Source organism: Etheostoma spectabile, chromosome 19, assembly GCF_008692095.1.
Source record: "Etheostoma spectabile isolate EspeVRDwgs_2016 chromosome 19, UIUC_Espe_1.0, whole genome shotgun sequence".
Taxonomy (NCBI): Eukaryota; Metazoa; Chordata; class Actinopteri; order Perciformes; family Percidae; genus Etheostoma; species Etheostoma spectabile.
In genome coordinates this window covers 1,961,740-1,970,283 of record NC_045751.1, presented here as the reverse complement: position 1 = coordinate 1,970,283, position 8,544 = coordinate 1,961,740, and positions in this window count along the sequence as shown.

The window sequence follows — 8,544 nt, the reverse complement described above, 5'->3', positions numbered from 1 at the left end:
GGCTGTGACTTAAGATGTCTACTCTACAGAGGAGAAGAGAGGATGGTGACCTCTAAGTTCCCAACTTTAAACATTAATTTCTGGTCCGGTGTGTTGAGGCCCCTTCTCACTTGGTTTAATCCAGATGTGTCCGTTTGTGCTATGACAGAGCCTTGGTCATTTCATGACGTTTTTTTCTTGTGTTTTTTTTAAGTTAATTATTTTTATTTAAATATTTTTATTGATTATTTTGAGATTTATTTCATTTTAGAGTTACAGTGGATAGACAGAAAAGATGGGAGAGAGATGGGGGATGACACGCAGTGAAGTGCCGCAGGTCGGCTTCGAACCCGCGCTGCTGCAAAGGCCTCAGCTTACATGGGGTGCACGCTCATATCGGCTGAGCTAGGGGTCACCCCCTAGCCATTCTTTTTCCCAATGTTTCTTAACAAACAGTGCCAGCTACCCTTTGACCCGACTGTCTTACACCTTATCAAGACTTGGAGATTAGCTGAAACGTACTACCATATTGCTTGTTTCTGCCACACTTTTCCCCCATTATTCAATAATATAGCACACTCCTTAGCCCTCCACTACACTCCAGCCCCAGGAGGGGAACAAAGGGGACTTCAGTGTCTAAAAGACATTTTTAGCGAGGTTGGCTTATTGCCTTTTTCTGACTTGCAGAACGCATTCGATCTGCCACGTTCCTTTTTTACCTTCAGTTATCAGTTCTCAAGGCGTAAGGTGTCCCCCGGCAGAGGGCTCTGCCCATCCATCCTATCCAGAAGTTATTTACTGTGCAGTCTAACAACTGTGGTATGGTATCCAGACTTTATCAGTTCTTAGTGATATCTGGCCTTCCTATTCAGAGGATCTGGGCACGCGATTGCCCAGACCTGAGCATCAATCTCGACTGGCATGATGTATGGTCTAGCATTCCAGAAGTATCACGCAATCCAGACCATCGGCAGTTTCACTACAATTTCATTCATAAGACATCTCTCACCCCTGTGAAACTGCATCACATGAAAATACAGCCTTTGTGACCTCTAACTTGCGCAGGTGTTTGGTCCGTTGTCTTGTGTCTGTCTGTGTGTGTATGTGTGTGTGTGTGTGTCTGTATCTGTTTCTGCATGTGTTTTGTCTTCCTCCCTCCTGTTTTCCTTATTTATGTTGTTTGGCCCTGGGACGCGTTTGGCCCAGCATATTGTTTGTAATGGTTTGTAAATGTTTATGGTTTTTGAAGTAAGAAAATAAATAAAAACTTGATCACAAAAAAAAGAAACTAAACAGTATTTTGTTCATTACTATAGTGTCATAATGATAGAATGTCAAGAAAACTAAAGAGGGTTTTTTGGTGATATTTTTCACAAAAAAATGCCACCCTTTATTCCCCAGGAATAGCACAGATTAACGTTGGTACTCTCCTTTCCTCCGCAGCCGAAAATGGATTTTCATGATGGCCGTACAGCACATTGAGACAATGAAGGGAACAGAGAAACTCATTTGCACGCCAATATTGACTCACATTCACTTTTATACACGTATAATCACACTAGGCAGGCTCACAGTATTCATGCTTTCAAAACTAGTCACACTTTCTGTCTGACTATAAAAGTTGTCCCGACACGGGAGTTCCATGTGTGCATTCTATGCTACAATAACTGGTCTGAAAAAAAATATATTGAATCAAAAAAACTTTAAATTTCACATTTCCATAAGTTGATGTGGATGTGTGCGATTAGATGGTAGGTTGTGTGTTGGCTGTTGAACTGAATGACACTGCACACAGGAGAGAAGGAGAAACAATAATAAATGCTGCAGGTACATATTGTCGGCCTTTCGATAATGTAATAACGTATTTGCCATTTAGTTTACTTGCCAAAATAAAAAAGGAAGAAATTGATTACAATGTTTCAGCATTTGTTTTACGCTGCTTACAACTCCAAACAGCATCAGAAGGAACCAAATAGATGCATTTTATCACAAAAAGAAATCCCCAGAGACTTTGCATGTACTGGACCGAACAAAGAGCAAATAACTATAACGTTGAGTGTGAAAATATTTGTTCTAAAATTATAGCAAAATGACAATTTGCACGGCTAAGAGTTTGTTTTGTCATGGTAGGCTGTAGAATATGTGGCTGTGAATGATTTGGGGGGTTTGCATGTGTGTGTCCTTGCTGCTATAGAGATTAACACAGCGCTATAGATATGGACAGGGATGATGTTTAAATGGCACATCACAGACAAGATATAGACGCTCTTAGGCGTTGGGTATGGTGGTTATTCTACCGCGGTGTTAGTGTTAATGGGATAACAATTAAAACAGTATATTATTAAAATTAGCAAGTGTATATGAAAATGGTGCATTGGCAGACATTGTGCCCATATCACCTCAACAATTTATTTGCTGAAGATGTTCATGGAGTCAGGGAGCTATTGCATCAATTGAGCAACTAATTAATCATTGCAGTGTTCACACTGCACCAAAAAGACATTTACCCGCAAGCCTGAGACTCCAGAAACTCCCACAAATACCAAACTAAATAACCCAGCGTTGTTTTGACTACTCTGTTCTGCTTCAGTTTGCCACAGTCTGGTAAAATCCCAGGTACTCATTTCAACACTGTGTGCTGTGACAGGATGAGTCATTACTCAAATCCAATTTGCCCGCAAGCCTTTATGTTGCCTGCTTTGCTCATGTGTCCTTCTGTTGACATATAAAAAGCCATCTCTTTCCATCCCTGGCATGTGACCAGCATGTTTCTCTTTATTCTCTCAACATCAGTTGGTGAGAGAGGCACTGAGTGGACACGATGCCACTTTAACCGAGGGCAAAAGAAAATGAAGCCATTCATCTCCCACTAGGTCATGAAAAGAGATGGGAAACTCAGAGGGAAAGACTGGTCTGCTTTCTGTTATATTTCCGTAGATGGGGAGGCTCTGTGGATGCCTCTCATTAAAGCACTCCCCCTCCTTTCCAGCCCCAATCCCTGTGGAACTGACTATGGCCTGCGCTGGCTGCCGCCACTATGCCCAGCTGTGAACAGATGGGTGGGACAGAGCAGACCAATAAGTCAGGCCTGATGGTGTATTGCAAGAAATATGAAATTTTGCTCTGTGGCGTACTCCGTAAATGCAGAAGACATCAGACGTGTACTAAACAAGATACAATCTGAGTATTCAGAGAATGTAGCCCATTCAAACCCCTCTGTAAACGTAGTGTTCAGTATCAATACAAAATGTTGAATACTGATATCACAACCTTGTCAGTCTTAAAAATCATATTACCATTTTTGGTGAACTATATTAATCTTGCACTCCCACTCTATGAACTGTGCATGTTCTCATGCCAAGTAGTGTACAGTCCATAAATGTTTTTAGCAGTACCTTCTGAGCCAAAACTCTTTACATGGTGACATTTTATGTGTGACAATATGCATGACTGACCGTACCATATTGCTTTTTCCAAGGAGGAACGAGAGCTCTTGTAAGAGATGGTGGTACATAACACATTCTGAGATGTTTGGATGAATGAATACTTGACGGGAAAAACTGAAAGTATGCAACAGCAAATTAAAAAATTAACCAAAGAAATTATGCCATAATGGTGAACCCTAATTTTCACACCACTTGAGCCACAGTAAAACGGTTCATGTACATGGTTAAAATGACAAACACACTTTAGTTGAGTACCTCACTGTCTATGTCTGTAACCGGTGGGCATGGCTTGGGAGCAGACTCTTAGGGAAGCGAAGCAAATGCATTCTGGGAGTTGTCTTCCATTCACATGAGGCAATAATACATTTTCTGGCTTTTCTTATACTAAAACATGAAACTTGAAAATAAAAAAAATCATATTTCTACTACATAAATGACCCAATTTAATAAAAATGGATACATATTAATCTTTCCAGGGGTGAAATATATCCCTTTAAGGATGAGTGGTTTATTCAATTTATGAAAGTGGTTGTAAAAAACTAAAAAACAGCAACATAATTTAAATAATTACATCAGTGCCCTTATCCATGGAAAGGCCAAAGATTTGGATAACATAAGTTCTTGGATAACTTCTTTCTTGGGCTCCAAAGTATGTAAGGATGTGTTCAGTCAACACAGCATTTGCAACCGACCCCTAATGTTTTGTCATTTCAACACACTCCAAGGAGGCCATGTTTCCATGTGGTCAAGTGTTGAAGCAGCCAGTGCTGCACAGCTTGTCCTCTACCCCCTCCAAAAAACAAGATGGAGTCTTCTGATAAATGATTAGCTTGATGAGGAATCATGATCTAGATCAAGAGCAGGCTAATGTCAGCAATCTGTGTTGTCCATCTGTCTCATTACCCAACCAACCACCTAAGTCACTCTACACATAGAGAAAAGCAGATCTGGTTTCTGCAGAAATGCAGCTGCGAAGGAATTTCTACCCTGCTTTTTGTGGTTTCACTCCAAGGAGCCTCTAAGATTTTAATGCATAATGTATTGTAAGCATGGTGGTTTCTGCCTGTCTTGTTTGTCTTTATGTGGGACCGAGGGTGTGCTGTAGTTGGAGAGCACACAGCAGAATGTATCAAATGGCCCTTTAACTCAAAGTAGAACAGTTTGAAGCAGTGAAGAAAGGAATAAAGGAAAAGAGAACTGCTTCCACATAAATATACGTACTGTCATGGGTTACTGACTTATCTGACAAACACAGATACATTCCCCAATATTTTAGATCTAACTTATGGAATCAAGGATACACACTTTATAGTGTAATTTCCATAGCATTAGTAACGGCAATAACAATTCTACATGGAAAAAACTTTATAACTCAAGAAGGCTCCAAAAAACTTACATGGCATAGTTTATTATCGTCAAAAAGCTACAAATCTGTGGTAAATATAAGTGTGTTGGTATGGAGAGTGAAAAAGAAAAATATATAGCTAGCCACCAAACAAAAATGATATTGTCATCATGAACATCTTACCACTAATACCTGTATTTATGTCACAGCGAGATGTCTGAAAGGTACTTGTCACATGACTACACATGCAGGCGATGTAGAGAATAATGGTGAGTGATGTGGTGAAAGGGCTCACAAAATGAAGCCCTGCTCACTTGGGCTTTGCCATGCAGTGCACCATCCATTTGAATTATCTGTGGTCTGGTAAACACACCTTATGTGGCAAGCAACTTTCATGTGAAAGCTCTCAAAAAGCTCTTTACAGTACATTATTTGAGCTGGCAAGTTTGAGTAGCACACATACTGTCATTTTTCACATGTTACATGACAACAGCCAAATGTGCAGGTTTTCTTTGGAGGAATTCTTGGAAAATAAATGGCTAACACTTGTTTGGACTCGATAGATTGTGCGCTTTCCATATTCAAAGAGTAGTGAAGCTGGAAGACTGAGTAGCAGTTCTCAACCCGGGTTTACCAGCAAACAAGAGTGCATGCTATGCCTCAGGCTGCATCTCCCTTCACACACGGGGAAGGCTAAATTAAATCAAGAACAGGTGGGATGACTAGAAGTTATGTTTTGCTTTTAACCAATTACAGCCTCGGACTTATGCCAAGCGATGAGCAATGCCAAAGTGAGTCTGCCTCGTGCCATGCATTACTTTGTTTTGTTATATTACATTAGACAGCCAAATGCAAATTCTAACACTGAAGAGACATTGGTCGCACATCACTTGTCTTAGAGGTACCTGGCATTGCTGAGCATAATGTAAGGGATGCCAATCCAGCCAACCTCTACCCTGGCACTGAGTTGAACCTGACTGCTGCCGATGGCATTATCACCAGCTTCCCCACCTTCCCTGGCATGCCGTGTCTGGATAATCTCACAGTCAGTTTGTACCTTGGCTAGGAAAAGGTTTGTCATGACATCTTAGAGATGGTGCAGGGACAACTTCTATGCCATCAACGGGAGTACAAAGGGAGTGTAAAGTCTGGTTTATTCATTACAGGTAAAAAAGCTCTCATCTCAAGTATCTGCACTTTAAGATAGGCTGAATGCATACCTTTTACAACACTGAAAATGACTTGCCTGTTAATTGAAATTAATGTCAGAATAGTTACAACATTTTTTATTGTTACTGTAACTCAATGCACATACAAAATATTGGACAGGCATATGCAGTCACTCTCAAATGGATTTAAAGGTCTATAAACACAACATCTTAACATTGTTAAATGTTTGAGATGCTGTTAAATGTGGTCTTTACAGCTTTATTTTATTATCAAACATAAGTTACTTAACACATTTATTTATTATATTTCATTTATGTCAACTTTTCAATGATACTTGTGAATATAACTGTAATTGATGTGGTCAAAATTAACTGATTAGGTATTTAGCAGCCTCGTGGCCCAGTGGGATATCGCTACAGTTAAGGGTAGAGACCTGCCAGACTGACGGACCGACCAGAGCTGCAAAAATGAAGAAATATTACCTTTGGGGAAGGATTCTGAACGTAAAACCCGGAGGCCATATATTATCCTGATAAGTCATGTCGACCCAAGCCAGCGGACCCATTGTCAAGCCCCACCACCTAATGACGGAAAACTGATAAGCGACCACTCCATGTCACCCATGGTGTAAAACAAAAATAGATTCAATTAATCATATGAAGTGCCATTAAAGAAAGAAAGAAGATGATGGGACAGGCCCCAGCTAGGTATGAGAGTCTAATGAAGAATAATCAGTCAGTGAATCATTAGGATTTGAGTGGAAGGACATGAGATTTGACTGCCTGCATAAAGAATGGATAGTGCTGGACTATCTTTAGGAATGGGAGCAAAAGTGTATGAATAAAAAGTAATCTCAATTAGCAATTTAAATTATTTGTATTGAGAATTTGTCAAAAGGCATCAGAAGTCAAAAAGCCGTTGATTCATCTCAGAAAATACTGTATTAGTCTTATGTATTAGTCTACATTGCATTGTAACATACAGTATAAGTCAAAATTGTGTCTGCCTCCTGTACACTACGTGCAACTCGGTCTCACGCCAGTTTGTGAAATGGTCACATTATTTGATTTAGTAATTTGTGTACAGTTCACAATTTTTGTTTATTTTGTGTACATATCACAATTTTCAAACGTGACCATTTCACGAACTGCCATGACACTGGGCTGGTGTGTGTAGGAGTTTACTGTATATACCAGCTCTAACTCAAAAAAGCAGCAAAAAGCACTGACATCAATGACTCGGTGTTCGCAATGCCTCAACCCTGTTGAATTTAAAAAACAATGCAGTCATTTTGAAGTAAACCACATCACCGACAAGCAGCATTTCAAAAAAGTGTGAAAGAATGAGGGGAATATTTTAATAACATAGGTTCATAAAAAAACAAAAACTAAATCTAACTTAAGCAACTAAAGAACATCAGATGCTGCACTGTGTTCACAGTTTTCAAAGCTTTGTCAATGAGACATTGTCAATGCACTCTGAAATGTGAAATTAACATCTGTATCTTTGGGCAAGTAAAGATAAACAAGTCTAATTGCTTGCTCACATAGATTAAATTTATGTCCAAAAGACCTTTTTCTCTACTACGCTTATAAACTGATTCCAGTAAACTGTTAATACTGTTTTTGATTACCGGATAACATAAAAATAAAAGTGTCTTGATGGATTGAAGATGGTACACTGGAGCGTTTGGGTGATAACTGTCCTGTACTGTGCTTACAATATCCTGTGTGTCGCTTCCCCCTTGTATTTTTTTAAGTAATGTGTTTTGAATATTATAACAAATATCTTCCCTTTTAATGGGGAACAAAAAGATAATGGTACAAGCTTATGAACAATTTCTACAAATAAGAAAATCTTAAATGTTAAATCTTAACATATGAGGCACATTGACGTCAATGTGACCTTATTACCAGTCATCACATGCATAGAATTATTAATTAGGGATTGAAAAGATAAACTGACTTAAAGTTAGGGCTGCACAATTAATCAAATTTTAATCGCGATCACGATTTGGACTTCCCACGATCAAATTTGCGTGATCGAGCGATTAATTTTTTTAAAACGTCATTTCATAGAACGCTCCGGGTGTTTTGCAAAGCCAATCTACCGCTCCGTCAACCCGTCTGATCATGAGCCAGTCAGAGTAGTTCCCTGCACCCCGTGCAGCTTAGTTTCTAGATGTAGACACTCACAGAGGACAGAGTAACGGGAGGAAAACTCAACAGATAGCAGACGGTTATACGTCGGTCTCAAGGTTTACCAGTTTACGATTAAACGCAACATTTGTCCCGTCTGTTGTTTTTCAGACAACAGCAGTGACCAGTGATAGTCGGTGCTAGTAGCGTCTGTTAGCTGTTAGCTAATAGCGTCTGTTAGCTGTTAGCTAGTAGCGTCTGTTAGCTGTTAGCTCCTCTAGGATGCACCGGCGCTAATGTCCTCCCATCCGCTGCAATGCTGTTTATATGGATTTGGTTTAATTTTGCGTTACATGACCCATTTCGTCTGTAAAGCCGTGCCCGTGTGGGATCTCTCCTCTTACTCTCCGCACCCCGGCCACACAGCGGCCGCCGGTCCACACTTCTGACATTTGTCTACAGTTTT